The sequence below is a fragment of the Schistocerca cancellata genome, unplaced genomic scaffold (assembly GCF_023864275.1).
Source record: "Schistocerca cancellata isolate TAMUIC-IGC-003103 unplaced genomic scaffold, iqSchCanc2.1 HiC_scaffold_596, whole genome shotgun sequence".
NCBI classification, from domain to species: domain Eukaryota; kingdom Metazoa; phylum Arthropoda; class Insecta; order Orthoptera; family Acrididae; genus Schistocerca; species Schistocerca cancellata.
The window spans coordinates 251,410-267,747 of NW_026046608.1; the positions used below are offsets into that span (position 1 = coordinate 251,410).

The 16,338-nt window shown below is 50.7% G+C and overlaps 32 non-coding genes across 32 annotated transcripts; all 32 read left to right on the forward strand.

Annotated features, from left to right (window-relative positions):
• The first annotated feature begins 626 nt into the window (after window positions 1-626).
• On the forward strand, window positions 627-708 carry Trnas-aga (transfer RNA serine (anticodon AGA)). The gene has a single exon. It is a non-coding gene; the product is annotated as a tRNA-Ser (tRNA).
• Window positions 709-1,064: 356 nt separating this feature from the next.
• On the forward strand, window positions 1,065-1,137 carry Trnak-uuu (transfer RNA lysine (anticodon UUU)). Its single transcript has one exon. It is a non-coding gene; the product is annotated as a tRNA-Lys (tRNA).
• A 138-nt stretch (window positions 1,138-1,275) lies between these two features.
• Window positions 1,276-1,357, forward strand: Trnas-cga (transfer RNA serine (anticodon CGA)). The gene has a single exon. It is a non-coding gene; the product is annotated as a tRNA-Ser (tRNA).
• A 741-nt stretch (window positions 1,358-2,098) lies between these two features.
• Window positions 2,099-2,180, forward strand: Trnas-aga (transfer RNA serine (anticodon AGA)). Its single transcript has one exon. It is a non-coding gene; the product is annotated as a tRNA-Ser (tRNA).
• A 354-nt stretch (window positions 2,181-2,534) lies between these two features.
• Window positions 2,535-2,607, forward strand: Trnak-uuu (transfer RNA lysine (anticodon UUU)). The gene has a single exon. It is a non-coding gene; the product is annotated as a tRNA-Lys (tRNA).
• A 138-nt stretch (window positions 2,608-2,745) lies between these two features.
• Window positions 2,746-2,827, forward strand: Trnas-cga (transfer RNA serine (anticodon CGA)). The gene has a single exon. It is a non-coding gene; the product is annotated as a tRNA-Ser (tRNA).
• Window positions 2,828-3,568: 741 nt separating this feature from the next.
• On the forward strand, window positions 3,569-3,650 carry Trnas-aga (transfer RNA serine (anticodon AGA)). Its single transcript has one exon. It is a non-coding gene; the product is annotated as a tRNA-Ser (tRNA).
• Window positions 3,651-4,004: 354 nt separating this feature from the next.
• On the forward strand, window positions 4,005-4,077 carry Trnak-uuu (transfer RNA lysine (anticodon UUU)). Its single transcript has one exon. It is a non-coding gene; the product is annotated as a tRNA-Lys (tRNA).
• A 138-nt stretch (window positions 4,078-4,215) lies between these two features.
• Window positions 4,216-4,297, forward strand: Trnas-cga (transfer RNA serine (anticodon CGA)). The gene has a single exon. It is a non-coding gene; the product is annotated as a tRNA-Ser (tRNA).
• A 741-nt stretch (window positions 4,298-5,038) lies between these two features.
• On the forward strand, window positions 5,039-5,120 carry Trnas-aga (transfer RNA serine (anticodon AGA)). The gene has a single exon. It is a non-coding gene; the product is annotated as a tRNA-Ser (tRNA).
• A 354-nt stretch (window positions 5,121-5,474) lies between these two features.
• Window positions 5,475-5,547, forward strand: Trnak-uuu (transfer RNA lysine (anticodon UUU)). The gene has a single exon. It is a non-coding gene; the product is annotated as a tRNA-Lys (tRNA).
• Window positions 5,548-5,685: 138 nt separating this feature from the next.
• On the forward strand, window positions 5,686-5,767 carry Trnas-cga (transfer RNA serine (anticodon CGA)). The gene has a single exon. It is a non-coding gene; the product is annotated as a tRNA-Ser (tRNA).
• Window positions 5,768-6,508: 741 nt separating this feature from the next.
• Window positions 6,509-6,590, forward strand: Trnas-aga (transfer RNA serine (anticodon AGA)). The gene has a single exon. It is a non-coding gene; the product is annotated as a tRNA-Ser (tRNA).
• Window positions 6,591-6,944: 354 nt separating this feature from the next.
• On the forward strand, window positions 6,945-7,017 carry Trnak-uuu (transfer RNA lysine (anticodon UUU)). Its single transcript has one exon. It is a non-coding gene; the product is annotated as a tRNA-Lys (tRNA).
• A 138-nt stretch (window positions 7,018-7,155) lies between these two features.
• On the forward strand, window positions 7,156-7,237 carry Trnas-cga (transfer RNA serine (anticodon CGA)). Its single transcript has one exon. It is a non-coding gene; the product is annotated as a tRNA-Ser (tRNA).
• A 741-nt stretch (window positions 7,238-7,978) lies between these two features.
• On the forward strand, window positions 7,979-8,060 carry Trnas-aga (transfer RNA serine (anticodon AGA)). Its single transcript has one exon. It is a non-coding gene; the product is annotated as a tRNA-Ser (tRNA).
• Window positions 8,061-8,414: 354 nt separating this feature from the next.
• On the forward strand, window positions 8,415-8,487 carry Trnak-uuu (transfer RNA lysine (anticodon UUU)). The gene has a single exon. It is a non-coding gene; the product is annotated as a tRNA-Lys (tRNA).
• A 138-nt stretch (window positions 8,488-8,625) lies between these two features.
• Window positions 8,626-8,707, forward strand: Trnas-cga (transfer RNA serine (anticodon CGA)). Its single transcript has one exon. It is a non-coding gene; the product is annotated as a tRNA-Ser (tRNA).
• A 741-nt stretch (window positions 8,708-9,448) lies between these two features.
• On the forward strand, window positions 9,449-9,530 carry Trnas-aga (transfer RNA serine (anticodon AGA)). Its single transcript has one exon. It is a non-coding gene; the product is annotated as a tRNA-Ser (tRNA).
• Window positions 9,531-9,884: 354 nt separating this feature from the next.
• Trnak-uuu (transfer RNA lysine (anticodon UUU)) lies at window positions 9,885-9,957 on the forward strand. Its single transcript has one exon. It is a non-coding gene; the product is annotated as a tRNA-Lys (tRNA).
• Window positions 9,958-10,095: 138 nt separating this feature from the next.
• Window positions 10,096-10,177, forward strand: Trnas-cga (transfer RNA serine (anticodon CGA)). Its single transcript has one exon. It is a non-coding gene; the product is annotated as a tRNA-Ser (tRNA).
• Window positions 10,178-10,918: 741 nt separating this feature from the next.
• Trnas-aga (transfer RNA serine (anticodon AGA)) lies at window positions 10,919-11,000 on the forward strand. The gene has a single exon. It is a non-coding gene; the product is annotated as a tRNA-Ser (tRNA).
• Window positions 11,001-11,354: 354 nt separating this feature from the next.
• Trnak-uuu (transfer RNA lysine (anticodon UUU)) lies at window positions 11,355-11,427 on the forward strand. The gene has a single exon. It is a non-coding gene; the product is annotated as a tRNA-Lys (tRNA).
• Window positions 11,428-11,565: 138 nt separating this feature from the next.
• Trnas-cga (transfer RNA serine (anticodon CGA)) lies at window positions 11,566-11,647 on the forward strand. The gene has a single exon. It is a non-coding gene; the product is annotated as a tRNA-Ser (tRNA).
• A 741-nt stretch (window positions 11,648-12,388) lies between these two features.
• Trnas-aga (transfer RNA serine (anticodon AGA)) lies at window positions 12,389-12,470 on the forward strand. The gene has a single exon. It is a non-coding gene; the product is annotated as a tRNA-Ser (tRNA).
• A 313-nt stretch (window positions 12,471-12,783) lies between these two features.
• Trnak-uuu (transfer RNA lysine (anticodon UUU)) lies at window positions 12,784-12,856 on the forward strand. Its single transcript has one exon. It is a non-coding gene; the product is annotated as a tRNA-Lys (tRNA).
• Window positions 12,857-13,817: 961 nt separating this feature from the next.
• Trnas-aga (transfer RNA serine (anticodon AGA)) lies at window positions 13,818-13,899 on the forward strand. The gene has a single exon. It is a non-coding gene; the product is annotated as a tRNA-Ser (tRNA).
• A 313-nt stretch (window positions 13,900-14,212) lies between these two features.
• Window positions 14,213-14,285, forward strand: Trnak-uuu (transfer RNA lysine (anticodon UUU)). The gene has a single exon. It is a non-coding gene; the product is annotated as a tRNA-Lys (tRNA).
• Window positions 14,286-14,423: 138 nt separating this feature from the next.
• On the forward strand, window positions 14,424-14,505 carry Trnas-cga (transfer RNA serine (anticodon CGA)). Its single transcript has one exon. It is a non-coding gene; the product is annotated as a tRNA-Ser (tRNA).
• A 741-nt stretch (window positions 14,506-15,246) lies between these two features.
• On the forward strand, window positions 15,247-15,328 carry Trnas-aga (transfer RNA serine (anticodon AGA)). The gene has a single exon. It is a non-coding gene; the product is annotated as a tRNA-Ser (tRNA).
• A 313-nt stretch (window positions 15,329-15,641) lies between these two features.
• Window positions 15,642-15,714, forward strand: Trnak-uuu (transfer RNA lysine (anticodon UUU)). The gene has a single exon. It is a non-coding gene; the product is annotated as a tRNA-Lys (tRNA).
• A 138-nt stretch (window positions 15,715-15,852) lies between these two features.
• On the forward strand, window positions 15,853-15,934 carry Trnas-cga (transfer RNA serine (anticodon CGA)). The gene has a single exon. It is a non-coding gene; the product is annotated as a tRNA-Ser (tRNA).
• The last annotated feature ends 404 nt before the right edge of the window (window positions 15,935-16,338 follow it).

Here is a 16,338-nt window from a genome sequence, read left to right on the forward strand (position 1 = left end):
ATACTGTTTCGCGACGGCCGCAGTCTGTTGTGGCTATCGGTTCACCTCGCACGGACGCTAGTACTGCAGAAATCAGTCGCAGGCCCACGAACGCGCCCCCGTCCTTTTGTCGCGCCGTCGCCGTGTTCGAGAGTACACAGATGTGCTCTAAAGTGTTGGACAGAGCGGGCATTCATTTCTTTTTAGAATCGCAGTTCCATTCATTCGAGTGCGGCAAAAGCAGTGGGGCAGCGTTTCTTTTCTTAAGATCTCGCAGCTGCTTGCAAGTATGTCCGTCGTTTAAGACGACAGAAAACTAGCGTCAGCGGTGCGTCAGTGGGAAGTCGGTGAAGTCGCCATTGGAGCCATAAGCCAATAATTACGACACGCGAATCACTCGCACACCATGCAGCATGTACTAGAACGCTCGGCCGAGGGACCGGACGGCTCAGTCGGTAGAGCGCTAGACCTTCAACCAAAGGGTCCCGGGTTCAAGCCCCCGTCCAGGCGAAAACCAATACACTGTCTAAACAGCTAACGTGCTGGCAACGAAAGCACTACAGAAACGAGTGAGGCCATGTCGCGTTCTGCCATCAGATTGCTTGTAAAGGAGCAGATGCACTTGTAGAGACACACCTCTGCGACCGGCAGTCGTGGCCGAGTGGTTAAGGCGTCTGACTAGAAATCAGATTCCCTCTGGGAGCGTAGGTTCGAGTCATACCGACTGCGTTTCTTTTTTTGTGTCAAGAGGTGAAAGAACATCTCCAACGGAACCGTGAAATGAGCGAATACGTGGGAAACACTGCATTCGAGAAGCTTGTGAATTTTACAATTGTCCAGTGAGTGTCGACAAAACACGTAGCTCCTCTGCTGTAACATATGAGACGTACAAACTGCTGCAATTTGACTTCACATCGTGTGTCAGCTTTCTTCGATAGTCTGTTACGAGCCTAGCGTAATGAGTTTATAGACAGCAGTCAGACGACGTTTAAATGGTAACAGCTCCACGCAACGGTTACCCAACAGTAAAGGACATGAGGCAATGTGTCAGTATGCGTAGTGGGAGGGGTGCTCATGTAATGTGAGCCCGGATAGCTCAGTCGGTAGAGCATTAGGCTTTTAACCTAAGGGTCCAGGGTTCAAGTCCCTGTTCGGGCGGAAATTTTAATACTTTGGTAGCCGCACGTCTAGTAGCGGTGTAAGCACTACGGAAAAGAATGCAGCTACGCCGTTTCCTGGCACTGCAGTGCTTTAAACGGTAGCAGTTGCATGTATCGGGAGGGTCTTGCGATACTGGCAGTCGTGGCCGAGTGGTTAAGGCGTCGGACTCGAAATCACATCCCCTCTGGGAGCGTAGGTTCGAATCCTACAGGCTGCGTGCGATTTTGCATAAAAACGAGCAGAAATTTTCGCACACATGTGACATGCGTGGGTGAATGCGGATCCAAACCAGTGACACCATTCTCAACAAGACGGAAATTTATGTTTAAGAATACTGTTTCGCGACGGCCGCAGTCTGTTGTGGCTATCGGTTCACCTCGCACGGACGCTAGTACTGCAGAAATCAGTCGCAGGCCCACGAACGCGCCCCCGTCCTTTTGTCGCGCCGTCGCCGTGTTCGAGAGTACACAGATGTGCTCTAAAGTGTTGGACAGAGCGGGCATTCATTTCTTTTTAAGAATCGCAGTTCCATTCATTCGAGTGCGGCAAAAGCAGTGGGGCAGCGTTTCTTTTCTTAAGATCTCGCAGCTGCTTGCAAGTATGTCCGTCGTTTAAGACGACAGAAAACTAGCGTCAGCGGTGCGTCAGTGGGAAGTCGGTGAAGTCGCCATTGGAGCCATAAGCCAATAATTACGACACGCGAATCACTCGCACACCATGCAGCATGTACTAGAACGCTCGGCCGAGGGACCGGACGGCTCAGTCGGTAGAGCGCTAGACCTTCAACCAAAGGGTCCCGGGTTCAAGCCCCCGTCCAGGCGAAAACCAATACACTGTCTAAACAGCTAACGTGCTGGCAACGAAAGCACTACAGAAACGAGTGAGGCCATGTCGCGTTCTGCCATCAGATTGCTTGTAAAGGAGCAGATGCACTTGTAGAGACACACCTCTGCGACCGGCAGTCGTGGCCGAGTGGTTAAGGCGTCTGACTAGAAATCAGATTCCCTCTGGGAGCGTAGGTTCGAGTCATACCGACTGCGTTTCTTTTTTGTGTCAAGAGGTGAAGAACATCTCCAACGGAACCGTGAAATGAGCGAATACGTGGGAAACACTGCATTCGAGAAGCTTGTGAATTTTACAATTGTCCAGTGAGTGTCGACAAAACACGTAGCTCCTCTGCTGTAACATATGAGACGTACAAACTGCCGCAATTTGACTTCACATCGTGTGTCAGCTTTCTTCGATAGTCTGTTACGAGCCTAGCGTAATGAGTTTATAGACAGCAGTCAGACGACGTTTAAATGGTAACAGCTCCACGCAACGGTTACCCAACAGTAAAGGACATGAGGCAATGTGTCAGTATGCGTAGTGGGAGGGGTGCTCATGTAATGTGAGCCCGGATAGCTCAGTCGGTAGAGCATTAGGCTTTTAACCTAAGGGTCCAGGGTTCAAGTCCCTGTTCGGGCGGAAATTTTAATACTTTGGTAGCCGCACGTCTAGTAGCGGTGTAAGCACTACGGAAAAGAATGCAGCTACGCCGTTTCCTGGCACTGCAGTGCTTTAAACGGTAGCAGTTGCATGTATCGGGAGGGTCTTTCGATACTGGCAGTCGTGGCCGAGTGGTTAAGGCGTCGGACTCGAAATCACATCCCCTCTGGGAGCGTAGGTTCGAATCCTACAGGCTGCGTGCGATTTTGCATAAAAACGAGCAGAAATTTTCGCACACATGTGACATGCGTGGGTGAATGCGGATCCAAACCAGTGACACCATTCTCAACAAGACGGAAATTTATGTTTAAGAATACTGTTTCGCGACGGCCGCAGTCTGTTGTGGCTATCGGTTCACCTCGCACGGACGCTAGTACTGCAGAAATCAGTCGCAGGCCCACGAACGCGCCCCCGTCCTTTTGTCGCGCCGTCGCCGTGTTCGAGAGTACACAGATGTGCTCTAAAGTGTTGGACAGAGCGGGCATTCATTTCTTTTTAAGAATCGCAGTTCCATTCATTCGAGTGCGGCAAAAGCAGTGGGGCAGCGTTTCTTTTCTTAAGATCTCGCAGCTGCTTGCAAGTATGTCCGTCGTTTAAGACGACAGAAAACTAGCGTCAGCGGTGCGTCAGTGGGAAGTCGGTGAAGTCGCCATTGGAGCCATAAGCCAATAATTACGACACGCGAATCACTCGCACACCATGCAGCATGTACTAGAACGCTCGGCCGAGGGACCGGACGGCTCAGTCGGTAGAGCGCTAGACCTTCAACCAAAGGGTCCCGGGTTCAAGCCCCCGTCCAGGCGAAAACCAATACACTGTCTAAACAGCTAACGTGCTGGCAACGAAAGCACTACAGAAACGAGTGAGGCCATGTCGCGTTCTGCCATCAGATTGCTTGTAAAGGAGCAGATGCACTTGTAGAGACACACCTCTGCGACCGGCAGTCGTGGCCGAGTGGTTAAGGCGTCTGACTAGAAATCAGATTCCCTCTGGGAGCGTAGGTTCGAGTCATACCGACTGCGTTTCTTTTTTGTGTCAAGAGGTGAAGAACATCTCCAACGGAACCGTGAAATGAGCGAATACGTGGGAAACACTGCATTCGAGAAGCTTGTGAATTTTACAATTGTCCAGTGAGTGTCGACAAAACACGTAGCTCCTCTGCTGTAACATATGAGACGTACAAACTGCTGCAATTTGACTTCACATCGTGTGTCAGCTTTCTTCGATAGTCTGTTACGAGCCTAGCGTAATGAGTTTATAGACAGCAGTCAGACGACGTTTAAATGGTAACAGCTCCACGCAACGGTTACCCAACAGTAAAGGACATGAGGCAATGTGTCAGTATGCGTAGTGGGAGGGGTGCTCATGTAATGTGAGCCCGGATAGCTCAGTCGGTAGAGCATTAGGCTTTTAACCTAAGGGTCCAGGGTTCAAGTCCCTGTTCGGGCGGAAATTTTAATACTTTGGTAGCCGCACGTCTAGTAGCGGTGTAAGCACTACGGAAAAGAATGCAGCTACGCCGTTTCCTGGCACTGCAGTGCTTTAAACGGTAGCAGTTGCATGTATCGGGAGGGTCTTGCGATACTGGCAGTCGTGGCCGAGTGGTTAAGGCGTCGGACTCGAAATCACATCCCCTCTGGGAGCGTAGGTTCGAATCCTACAGGCTGCGTGCGATTTTGCATAAAAACGAGCAGAAATTTTCGCACACATGTGACATGCGTGGGTGAATGCGGATCCAAACCAGTGACACCATTCTCAACAAGACGGAAATTTATGTTTAAGAATACTGTTTCGCGACGGCCGCAGTCTGTTGTGGCTATCGGTTCACCTCGCACGGACGCTAGTACTGCAGAAATCAGTCGCAGGCCCACGAACGCGCCCCCGTCCTTTTGTCGCGCCGTCGCCGTGTTCGAGAGTACACAGATGTGCTCTAAAGTGTTGGACAGAGCGGGCATTAATTTCTTTTTAAGAATCGCAGTTCCATTCATTCGAGTGCGGCAAAAGCAGTGGGGCAGCGTTTCTTTTCTTAAGATCTCGCAGCTGCTTGCAAGTATGTCCGTCGTTTAAGACGACAGAAAACTAGCGTCAGCGGTGCGTCAGTGGGAAGTCGGTGAAGTCGCCATTGGAGCCATAAGCCAATAATTACGACACGCGAATCACTCGCACACCATGCAGCATGTACTAGAACGCTCGGCCGAGGGACCGGACGGCTCAGTCGGTAGAGCGCTAGACCTTCAACCAAAGGGTCCCGGGTTCAAGCCCCCGTCCAGGCGAAAACCAATACACTGTCTAAACAGCTAACGTGCTGGCAACGAAAGCACTACAGAAACGAGTGAGGCCATGTCGCGTTCTGCCATCAGATTGCTTGTAAAGGAGCAGATGCACTTGTAGAGACACACCTCTGCGACCGGCAGTCGTGGCCGAGTGGTTAAGGCGTCTGACTAGAAATCAGATTCCCTCTGGGAGCGTAGGTTCGAGTCATACCGACTGCGTTTCTTTTTTGTGTCAAGAGGTGAAGAACATCTCCAACGGAACCGTGAAATGAGCGAATACGTGGGAAACACTGCATTCGAGAAGCTTGTGAATTTTACAATTGTCCAGTGAGTGTCGACAAAACACGTAGCTCCTCTGCTGTAACATATGAGACGTACAAACTGCCGCAATTTGACTTCACATCGTGTGTCAGCTTTCTTCGATAGTCTGTTACGAGCCTAGCGTAATGAGTTTATAGACAGCAGTCAGACGACGTTTAAATGGTAACAGCTCCACGCAACGGTTACCCAACAGTAAAGGACATGAGGCAATGTGTCAGTATGCGTAGTGGGAGGGGTGCTCATGTAATGTGAGCCCGGATAGCTCAGTCGGTAGAGCATTAGGCTTTTAACCTAAGGGTCCAGGGTTCAAGTCCCTGTTCGGGCGGAAATTTTAATACTTTGGTAGCCGCACGTCTAGTAGCGGTGTAAGCACTACGGAAAAGAATGCAGCTACGCCGTTTCCTGGCACTGCAGTGCTTTAAACGGTAGCAGTTGCATGTATCGGGAGGGTCTTTCGATACTGGCAGTCGTGGCCGAGTGGTTAAGGCGTCGGACTCGAAATCACATCCCCTCTGGGAGCGTAGGTTCGAATCCTACAGGCTGCGTGCGATTTTGCATAAAAACGAGCAGAAATTTTCGCACACATGTGACATGCGTGGGTGAATGCGGATCCAAACCAGTGACACCATTCTCAACAAGACGGAAATTTATGTTTAAGAATACTGTTTCGCGACGGCCGCAGTCTGTTGTGGCTATCGGTTCACCTCGCACGGACGCTAGTACTGCAGAAATCAGTCGCAGGCCCACGAACGCGCCCCCGTCCTTTTGTCGCGCCGTCGCCGTGTTCGAGAGTACACAGATGTGCTCTAAAGTGTTGGACAGAGCGGGCATTCATTTCTTTTTAAGAATCGCAGTTCCATTCATTCGAGTGCGGCAAAAGCAGTGGGGCAGCGTTTCTTTTCTTAAGATCTCGCAGCTGCTTGCAAGTATGTCCGTCGTTTAAGACGACAGAAAACTAGCGTCAGCGGTGCGTCAGTGGGAAGTCGGTGAAGTCGCCATTGGAGCCATAAGCCAATAATTACGACACGCGAATCACTCGCACACCATGCAGCATGTACTAGAACGCTCGGCCGAGGGACCGGACGGCTCAGTCGGTAGAGCGCTAGACCTTCAACCAAAGGGTCCCGGGTTCAAGCCCCCGTCCAGGCGAAAACCAATACACTGTCTAAACAGCTAACGTGCTGGCAACGAAAGCACTACAGAAACGAGTGAGGCCATGTCGCGTTCTGCCATCAGATTGCTTGTAAAGGAGCAGATGCACTTGTAGAGACACACCTCTGCGACCGGCAGTCGTGGCCGAGTGGTTAAGGCGTCTGACTAGAAATCAGATTCCCTCTGGGAGCGTAGGTTCGAGTCATACCGACTGCGTTTCTTTTTTGTGTCAAGAGGTGAAGAACATCTCCAACGGAACCGTGAAATGAGCGAATACGTGGGAAACACTGCATTCGAGAAGCTTGTGAATTTTACAATTGTCCAGTGAGTGTCGACAAAACACGTAGCTCCTCTGCTGTAACATATGAGACGTACAAACTGCTGCAATTTGACTTCACATCGTGTGTCAGCTTTCTTCGATAGTCTGTTACGAGCCTAGCGTAATGAGTTTATAGACAGCAGTCAGACGACGTTTAAATGGTAACAGCTCCACGCAACGGTTACCCAACAGTAAAGGACATGAGGCAATGTGTCAGTATGCGTAGTGGGAGGGGTGCTCATGTAATGTGAGCCCGGATAGCTCAGTCGGTAGAGCATTAGGCTTTTAACCTAAGGGTCCAGGGTTCAAGTCCCTGTTCGGGCGGAAATTTTAATACTTTGGTAGCCGCACGTCTAGTAGCGGTGTAAGCACTACGGAAAAGAATGCAGCTACGCCGTTTCCTGGCACTGCAGTGCTTTAAACGGTAGCAGTTGCATGTATCGGGAGGGTCTTGCGATACTGGCAGTCGTGGCCGAGTGGTTAAGGCGTCGGACTCGAAATCACATCCCCTCTGGGAGCGTAGGTTCGAATCCTACAGGCTGCGTGCGATTTTGCATAAAAACGAGCAGAAATTTTCGCACACATGTGACATGCGTGGGTGAATGCGGATCCAAACCAGTGACACCATTCTCAACAAGACGGAAATTTATGTTTAAGAATACTGTTTCGCGACGGCCGCAGTCTGTTGTGGCTATCGGTTCACCTCGCACGGACGCTAGTACTGCAGAAATCAGTCGCAGGCCCACGAACGCGCCCCCGTCCTTTTGTCGCGCCGTCGCCGTGTTCGAGAGTACACAGATGTGCTCTAAAGTGTTGGACAGAGCGGGCATTCATTTCTTTTTAAGAATCGCAGTTCCATTCATTCGAGTGCGGCAAAAGCAGTGGGGCAGCGTTTCTTTTCTTAAGATCTCGCAGCTGCTTGCAAGTATGTCCGTCGTTTAAGACGACAGAAAACTAGCGTCAGCGGTGCGTCAGTGGGAAGTCGGTGAAGTCGCCATTGGAGCCATAAGCCAATAATTACGACACGCGAATCACTCGCACACCATGCAGCATGTACTAGAACGCTCGGCCGAGGGACCGGACGGCTCAGTCGGTAGAGCGCTAGACCTTCAACCAAAGGGTCCCGGGTTCAAGCCCCCGTCCAGGCGAAAACCAATACACTGTCTAAACAGCTAACGTGCTGGCAACGAAAGCACTACAGAAACGAGTGAGGCCATGTCGCGTTCTGCCATCAGATTGCTTGTAAAGGAGCAGATGCACTTGTAGAGACACACCTCTGCGACCGGCAGTCGTGGCCGAGTGGTTAAGGCGTCTGACTAGAAATCAGATTCCCTCTGGGAGCGTAGGTTCGAGTCATACCGACTGCGTTTCTTTTTTGTGTCAAGAGGTGAAGAACATCTCCAACGGAACCGTGAAATGAGCGAATACGTGGGAAACACTGCATTCGAGAAGCTTGTGAATTTTACAATTGTCCAGTGAGTGTCGACAAAACACGTAGCTCCTCTGCTGTAACATATGAGACGTACAAACTGCCGCAATTTGACTTCACATCGTGTGTCAGCTTTCTTCGATAGTCTGTTACGAGCCTAGCGTAATGAGTTTATAGACAGCAGTCAGACGACGTTTAAATGGTAACAGCTCCACGCAACGGTTACCCAACAGTAAAGGACATGAGGCAATGTGTCAGTATGCGTAGTGGGAGGGGTGCTCATGTAATGTGAGCCCGGATAGCTCAGTCGGTAGAGCATTAGGCTTTTAACCTAAGGGTCCAGGGTTCAAGTCCCTGTTCGGGCGGAAATTTTAATACTTTGGTAGCCGCACGTCTAGTAGCGGTGTAAGCACTACGGAAAAGAATGCAGCTACGCCGTTTCCTGGCACTGCAGTGCTTTAAACGGTAGCAGTTGCATGTATCGGGAGGGTCTTTCGATACTGGCAGTCGTGGCCGAGTGGTTAAGGCGTCGGACTCGAAATCACATCCCCTCTGGGAGCGTAGGTTCGAATCCTACAGGCTGCGTGCGATTTTGCATAAAAACGAGCAGAAATTTTCGCACACATGTGACATGCGTGGGTGAATGCGGATCCAAACCAGTGACACCATTCTCAACAAGACGGAAATTTATGTTTAAGAATACTGTTTCGCGACGGCCGCAGTCTGTTGTGGCTATCGGTTCACCTCGCACGGACGCTAGTACTGCAGAAATCAGTCGCAGGCCCACGAACGCGCCCCCGTCCTTTTGTCGCGCCGTCGCCGTGTTCGAGAGTACACAGATGTGCTCTAAAGTGTTGGACAGAGCGGGCATTCATTTCTTTTTAAGAATCGCAGTTCCATTCATTCGAGTGCGGCAAAAGCAGTGGGGCAGCGTTTCTTTTCTTAAGATCTCGCAGCTGCTTGCAAGTATGTCCGTCGTTTAAGACGACAGAAAACTAGCGTCAGCGGTGCGTCAGTGGGAAGTCGGTGAAGTCGCCATTGGAGCCATAAGCCAATAATTACGACACGCGAATCACTCGCACACCATGCAGCATGTACTAGAACGCTCGGCCGAGGGACCGGACGGCTCAGTCGGTAGAGCGCTAGACCTTCAACCAAAGGGTCCCGGGTTCAAGCCCCCGTCCAGGCGAAAACCAATACACTGTCTAAACAGCTAACGTGCTGGCAACGAAAGCACTACAGAAACGAGTGAGGCCATGTCGCGTTCTGCCATCAGATTGCTTGTAAAGGAGCAGATGCACTTGTAGAGACACACCTCTGCGACCGGCAGTCGTGGCCGAGTGGTTAAGGCGTCTGACTAGAAATCAGATTCCCTCTGGGAGCGTAGGTTCGAGTCATACCGACTGCGTTTCTTTTTTGTGTCAAGAGGTGAAGAACATCTCCAACGGAACCGTGAAATGAGCGAATACGTGGGAAACACTGCATTCGAGAAGCTTGTGAATTTTACAATTGTCCAGTGAGTGTCGACAAAACACGTAGCTCCTCTGCTGTAACATATGAGACGTACAAACTGCTGCAATTTGACTTCACATCGTGTGTCAGCTTTCTTCGATAGTCTGTTACGAGCCTAGCGTAATGAGTTTATAGACAGCAGTCAGACGACGTTTAAATGGTAACAGCTCCACGCAACGGTTACCCAACAGTAAAGGACATGAGGCAATGTGTCAGTATGCGTAGTGGGAGGGGTGCTCATGTAATGTGAGCCCGGATAGCTCAGTCGGTAGAGCATTAGGCTTTTAACCTAAGGGTCCAGGGTTCAAGTCCCTGTTCGGGCGGAAATTTTAATACTTTGGTAGCCGCACGTCTAGTAGCGGTGTAAGCACTACGGAAAAGAATGCAGCTACGCCGTTTCCTGGCACTGCAGTGCTTTAAACGGTAGCAGTTGCATGTATCGGGAGGGTCTTGCGATACTGGCAGTCGTGGCCGAGTGGTTAAGGCGTCGGACTCGAAATCACATCCCCTCTGGGAGCGTAGGTTCGAATCCTACAGGCTGCGTGCGATTTTGCATAAAAACGAGCAGAAATTTTCGCACACATGTGACATGCGTGGGTGAATGCGGATCCAAACCAGTGACACCATTCTCAACAAGACGGAAATTTATGTTTAAGAATACTGTTTCGCGACGGCCGCAGTCTGTTGTGGCTATCGGTTCACCTCGCACGGACGCTAGTACTGCAGAAATCAGTCGCAGGCCCACGAACGCGCCCCCGTCCTTTTGTCGCGCCGTCGCCGTGTTCGAGAGTACACAGATGTGCTCTAAAGTGTTGGACAGAGCGGGCATTCATTTCTTTTTAAGAATCGCAGTTCCATTCATTCGAGTGCGGCAAAAGCAGTGGGGCAGCGTTTCTTTTCTTAAGATCTCGCAGCTGCTTGCAAGTATGTCCGTCGTTTAAGACGACAGAAAACTAGCGTCAGCGGTGCGTCAGTGGGAAGTCGGTGAAGTCGCCATTGGAGCCATAAGCCAATAATTACGACACGCGAATCACTCGCACACCATGCAGCATGTACTAGAACGCTCGGCCGAGGGACCGGACGGCTCAGTCGGTAGAGCGCTAGACCTTCAACCAAAGGGTCCCGGGTTCAAGCCCCCGTCCAGGCGAAAACCAATACACTGTCTAAACAGCTAACGTGCTGGCAACGAAAGCACTACAGAAACGAGTGAGGCCATGTCGCGTTCTGCCATCAGATTGCTTGTAAAGGAGCAGATGCACTTGTAGAGACACACCTCTGCGACCGGCAGTCGTGGCCGAGTGGTTAAGGCGTCTGACTAGAAATCAGATTCCCTCTGGGAGCGTAGGTTCGAGTCATACCGACTGCGTTTCTTTTTTGTGTCAAGAGGTGAAGAACATCTCCAACGGAACCGTGAAATGAGCGAATACGTGGGAAACACTGCATTCGAGAAGCTTGTGAATTTTACAATTGTCCAGTGAGTGTCGACAAAACACGTAGCTCCTCTGCTGTAACATATGAGACGTACAAACTGCTGCAATTTGACTTCACATCGTGTGTCAGCTTTCTTCGATAGTCTGTTACGAGCCTAGCGTAATGAGTTTATAGACAGCAGTCAGACGACGTTTAAATGGTAACAGCTCCACGCAACGGTTACCCAACAGTAAAGGACATGAGGCAATGTGTCAGTATGCGTAGTGGGAGGGGTGCTCATGTAATGTGAGCCCGGATAGCTCAGTCGGTAGAGCATTAGGCTTTTAACCTAAGGGTCCAGGGTTCAAGTCCCTGTTCGGGCGGAAATTTTAATACTTTGGTAGCCGCACGTCTAGTAGCGGTGTAAGCACTACGGAAAAGAATGCAGCTACGCCGTTTCCTGGCACTGCAGTGCTTTAAACGGTAGCAGTTGCATGTATCGGGAGGGTCTTGCGATACTGGCAGTCGTGGCCGAGTGGTTAAGGCGTCGGACTCGAAATCACATCCCCTCTGGGAGCGTAGGTTCGAATCCTACAGGCTGCGTGCGATTTTGCATAAAAACGAGCAGAAATTTTCGCACACATGTGACATGCGTGGGTGAATGCGGATCCAAACCAGTGACACCATTCTCAACAAGACGGAAATTTATGTTTAAGAATACTGTTTCGCGACGGCCGCAGTCTGTTGTGGCTATCGGTTCACCTCGCACGGACGCTAGTACTGCAGAAATCAGTCGCAGGCCCACGAACGCGCCCCCGTCCTTTTGTCGCGCCGTCGCCGTGTTCGAGAGTACACAGATGTGCTCTAAAGTGTTGGACAGAGCGGGCATTCATTTCTTTTTAAGAATCGCAGTTCCATTCATTCGAGTGCGGCAAAAGCAGTGGGGCAGCGTTTCTTTTCTTAAGATCTCGCAGCTGCTTGCAAGTATGTCCGTCGTTTAAGACGACAGAAAACTAGCGTCAGCGGTGCGTCAGTGGGAAGTCGGTGAAGTCGCCATTGGAGCCATAAGCCAATAATTACGACACGCGAATCACTCGCACACCATGCAGCATGTACTAGAACGCTCGGCCGAGGGACCGGACGGCTCAGTCGGTAGAGCGCTAGACCTTCAACCAAAGGGTCCCGGGTTCAAGCCCCCGTCCAGGCGAAAACCAATACACTGTCTAAACAGCTAACGTGCTGGCAACGAAAGCACTACAGAAACGAGTGAGGCCATGTCGCGTTCTGCCATCAGATTGCTTGTAAAGGAGCAGATGCACTTGTAGAGACACACCTCTGCGACCGGCAGTCGTGGCCGAGTGGTTAAGGCGTCTGACTAGAAATCAGATTCCCTCTGGGAGCGTAGGTTCGAGTCATACCGACTGCGTTTCTTTTTTGTGTCAAGAGGTGAAGAACACTGCATTCGAGAAGCTTGTGAATTTTACAATTGTCCAGTGAGTGTCGACAAAACACGTAGCTCCTCTGCTGTAACATATGAGACGTACAAACTGCTGCAATTTGACTTCACATCGTGTGTCAGCTTTCTTCGATAGTCTGTTACGAGCCTAGCGTAATGAGTTTATAGACAGCAGTCAGACGACGTTTAAATGGTAACAGCTCCACGCAACGGTTACCCAACAGTAAAGGACATGAGGCAATGTGTCAGTATGCGTAGTGGGAGGGGTGCTCATGTAATGTGAGCCCGGATAGCTCAGTCGGTAGAGCATTAGGCTTTTAACCTAAGGGTCCAGGGTTCAAGTCCCTGTTCGGGCGGAAATTTTAATACTTTGGTAGCCGCACGTCTAGTAGCGGTGTAAGCACTACGGAAAAGAATGCAGCTACGCCGTTTCCTGGCACTGCAGTGCTTTAAACGGTAGCAGTTGCATGTATCGGGAGGGTCTTGCGATACTGGCAGTCGTGGCCGAGTGGTTAAGGCGTCGGACTCGAAATCACATCCACTCTGGGAGCGTAGGTTCGAATCCTACAGGCTGCGTGCGATTTTGCATAAAAACGAGCAGAAATTTTCGCACACATGTGACATGCGTGGGTGAATGCGGATCCAAACCAGTGACACCATTCTCAACAAGACGGAAATTTATGTTTAAGAATACTGTTTCGCGACGGCCGCAGTCTGTTGTGGCTATCGGTTCACCTCGCACGGACGCTAGTACTGCAGAAATCAGTCGCAGGCCCACGAACGCGCCCCCGTCCTTTTGTCGCGCCGTCGCCGTGTTCGAGAGTACACAGATGTGCTCTAAAGTGTTGGACAGAGCGGGCATTAATTTCTTTTTAAGAATCGCAGTTCCATTCATTCGAGTGCGGCAAAAGCAGTGGGGCAGCGTTTCTTTTCTTAAGATCTCGCAGCTGCTTGCAAGTATGTCCGTCGTTTAAGACGACAGAAAACTAGCGTCAGCGGTGCGTCAGTGGGAAGTCGGTGAAGTCGCCATTGGAGCCATAAGCCAATAATTACGACACGCGAATCACTCGCACACCATGCAGCATGTACTAGAACGCTCGGCCGAGGGACCGGACGGCTCAGTCGGTAGAGCGCTAGACCTTCAACCAAAGGGTCCCGGGTTCAAGCCCCCGTCCAGGCGAAAACCAATACACTGTCTAAACAGCTAACGTGCTGGCAACGAAAGCACTACAGAAACGAGTGAGGCCATGTCGCGTTCTGCCATCAGATTGCTTGTAAAGGAGCAGATGCACTTGTAGAGACACACCTCTGCGACCGGCAGTCGTGGCCGAGTGGTTAAGGCGTCTGACTAGAAATCAGATTCCCTCTGGGAGCGTAGGTTCGAGTCATACCGACTGCGTTTCTTTTTTGTGTCAAGAGGTGAAGAACACTGCATTCGAGAAGCTTGTGAATTTTACAATTGTCCAGTGAGTGTCGACAAAACACGTAGCTCCTCTGCTGTAACATATGAGACGTACAAACTGCTGCAATTTGACTTCACATCGTGTGTCAGCTTTCTTCGATAGTCTGTTACGAGCCTAGCGTAATGAGTTTATAGACAGCAGTCAGACGACGTTTAAATGGTAACAGCTCCACGCAACGGTTACCCAACAGTAAAGGACATGAGGCAATGTGTCAGTATGCGTAGTGGGAGGGGTGCTCATGTAATGTGAGCCCGGATAGCTCAGTCGGTAGAGCATTAGGCTTTTAACCTAAGGGTCCAGGGTTCAAGTCCCTGTTCGGGCGGAAATTTTAATACTTTGGTAGCCGCACGTCTAGTAGCGGTGTAAGCACTACGGAAAAGAATGCAGCTACGCCGTTTCCTGGCACTGCAGTGCTTTAAACGGTAGCAGTTGCATGTATCGGGAGGGTCTTGCGATACTGGCAGTCGTGGCCGAGTGGTTAAGGCGTCGGACTCGAAATCACATCCCCTCTGGGAGCGTAGGTTCGAATCCTACAGGCTGCGTGCGATTTTGCATAAAAACGAGCAGAAATTTTCGCACACATGTGACATGCGTGGGTGAATGCGGATCCAAACCAGTGACACCATTCTCAACAAGACGGAAATTTATGTTTAAGAATACTGTTTCGCGACGGCCGCAGTCTGTTGTGGCTATCGGTTCACCTCGCACGGACGCTAGTACTGCAGAAATCAGTCGCAGGCCCACGAACGCGCCCCCGTCCTTTTGTCGCGCCGTCGCCGTGTTCGAGAGTACACAGATGTGCTCTAAAGTGTTGGACAGAGCGGGCATTCATTTCTTTTTAAGAATCGCAGTTCCATTCATTCGAGTGCGGCAAAAGCAGTGGGGCAGCGTTTCTTTTCTTAAGATCTCGCAGCTGCTTGCAAGTATGTCCGTCGTTTAAGACGACAGAAAACTAGCGTCAGCGGTGCGTCAGTGGGAAGTCGGTGAAGTCGCCATTGGAGCCATAAGCCAATAATTACGACACGCGAATCACTCGCACACCATGCAGCATGTACTAGAACGCTCGGCCGAGGGACCGGACGGCTCAGTCGGTAGAGCGCTAGACCTTCAACCAAAGGGTCCCGGGTTCAAGCCCCCGTCCAGGCGAAAACCAATACACTGTCTAAACAGCTAACGTGCTGGCAACGAAAGCACTACAGAAACGAGTGAGGCCATGTCGCGTTCTGCCATCAGATTGCTTGTAAAGGAGCAGATGCACTTGTAGAGACACACCTCTGCGACCGGCAGTCGTGGCCGAGTGGTTAAGGCGTCTGACTAGAAATCAGATTCCCTCTGGGAGCGTAGGTTCGAGTCATACCGACTGCGTTTCTTTTTTGTGTCAAGAGGTGAAGAACACTGCATTCGAGAAGCTTGTGAATTTTACAATTGTCCAGTGAGTGTCGACAAAACACGTAGCTCCTCTGCTGTAACATATGAGACGTACAAACTGCTGCAATTTGACTTCACATCGTGTGTCAGCTTTCTTCGATAGTCTGTTACGAGCCTAGCGTAATGAGTTTATAGACAGCAGTCAGACGACGTTTAAATGGTAACAGCTCCACGCAACGGTTACCCAACAGTAAAGGACATGAGGCAATGTGTCAGTATGCGTAGTGGGAGGGGTGCTCATGTAATGTGAGCCCGGATAGCTCAGTCGGTAGAGCATTAGGCTTTTAACCTAAGGGTCCAGGGTTCAAGTCCCTGTTCGGGCGGAAATTTTAATACTTTGGTAGCCGCACGTCTAGTAGCGGTGTAAGCACTACGGAAAAGAATGCAGCTACGCCGTTTCCTGGCACTGCAGTGCTTTAAACGGTAGCAGTTGCATGTATCGGGAGGGTCTTGCGATACTGGCAGTCGTGGCCGAGTGGTTAAGGCGTCGGACTCGAAATCACATCCCCTCTGGGAGCGTAGGTTCGAATCCTACAGGCTGCGTGCGATTTTGCATAAAAACGAGCAGAAATTTTCGCACACATGTGACATGCGTGGGTGAATGCGGATCCAAACCAGTGACACCATTCTCAACAAGACGGAAATTTATGTTTAAGAATACTGTTTCGCGACGGCCGCAGTCTGTTGTGGCTATCGGTTCACCTCGCACGGACGCTAGTACTGCAGAAATCAGTCGCAGGCCCACGAACGCGCCCCCGTCCTTTTGTCGCGCCGTCGCCGTGTTCGAGAGTACACAGATGTGCTCTAAAGTGTTGGACAGAGCGGGCATTCATTTCTTTTTAAGAATCGCAGTTCCATTCATTCGAGTGCGGCAAAAGCAGTGGGGCAGCGTTTCTTTTCTTAAGATCTCGCAGCTGCTTGCAAGTATGTCCGTCGTTTAAGACGAC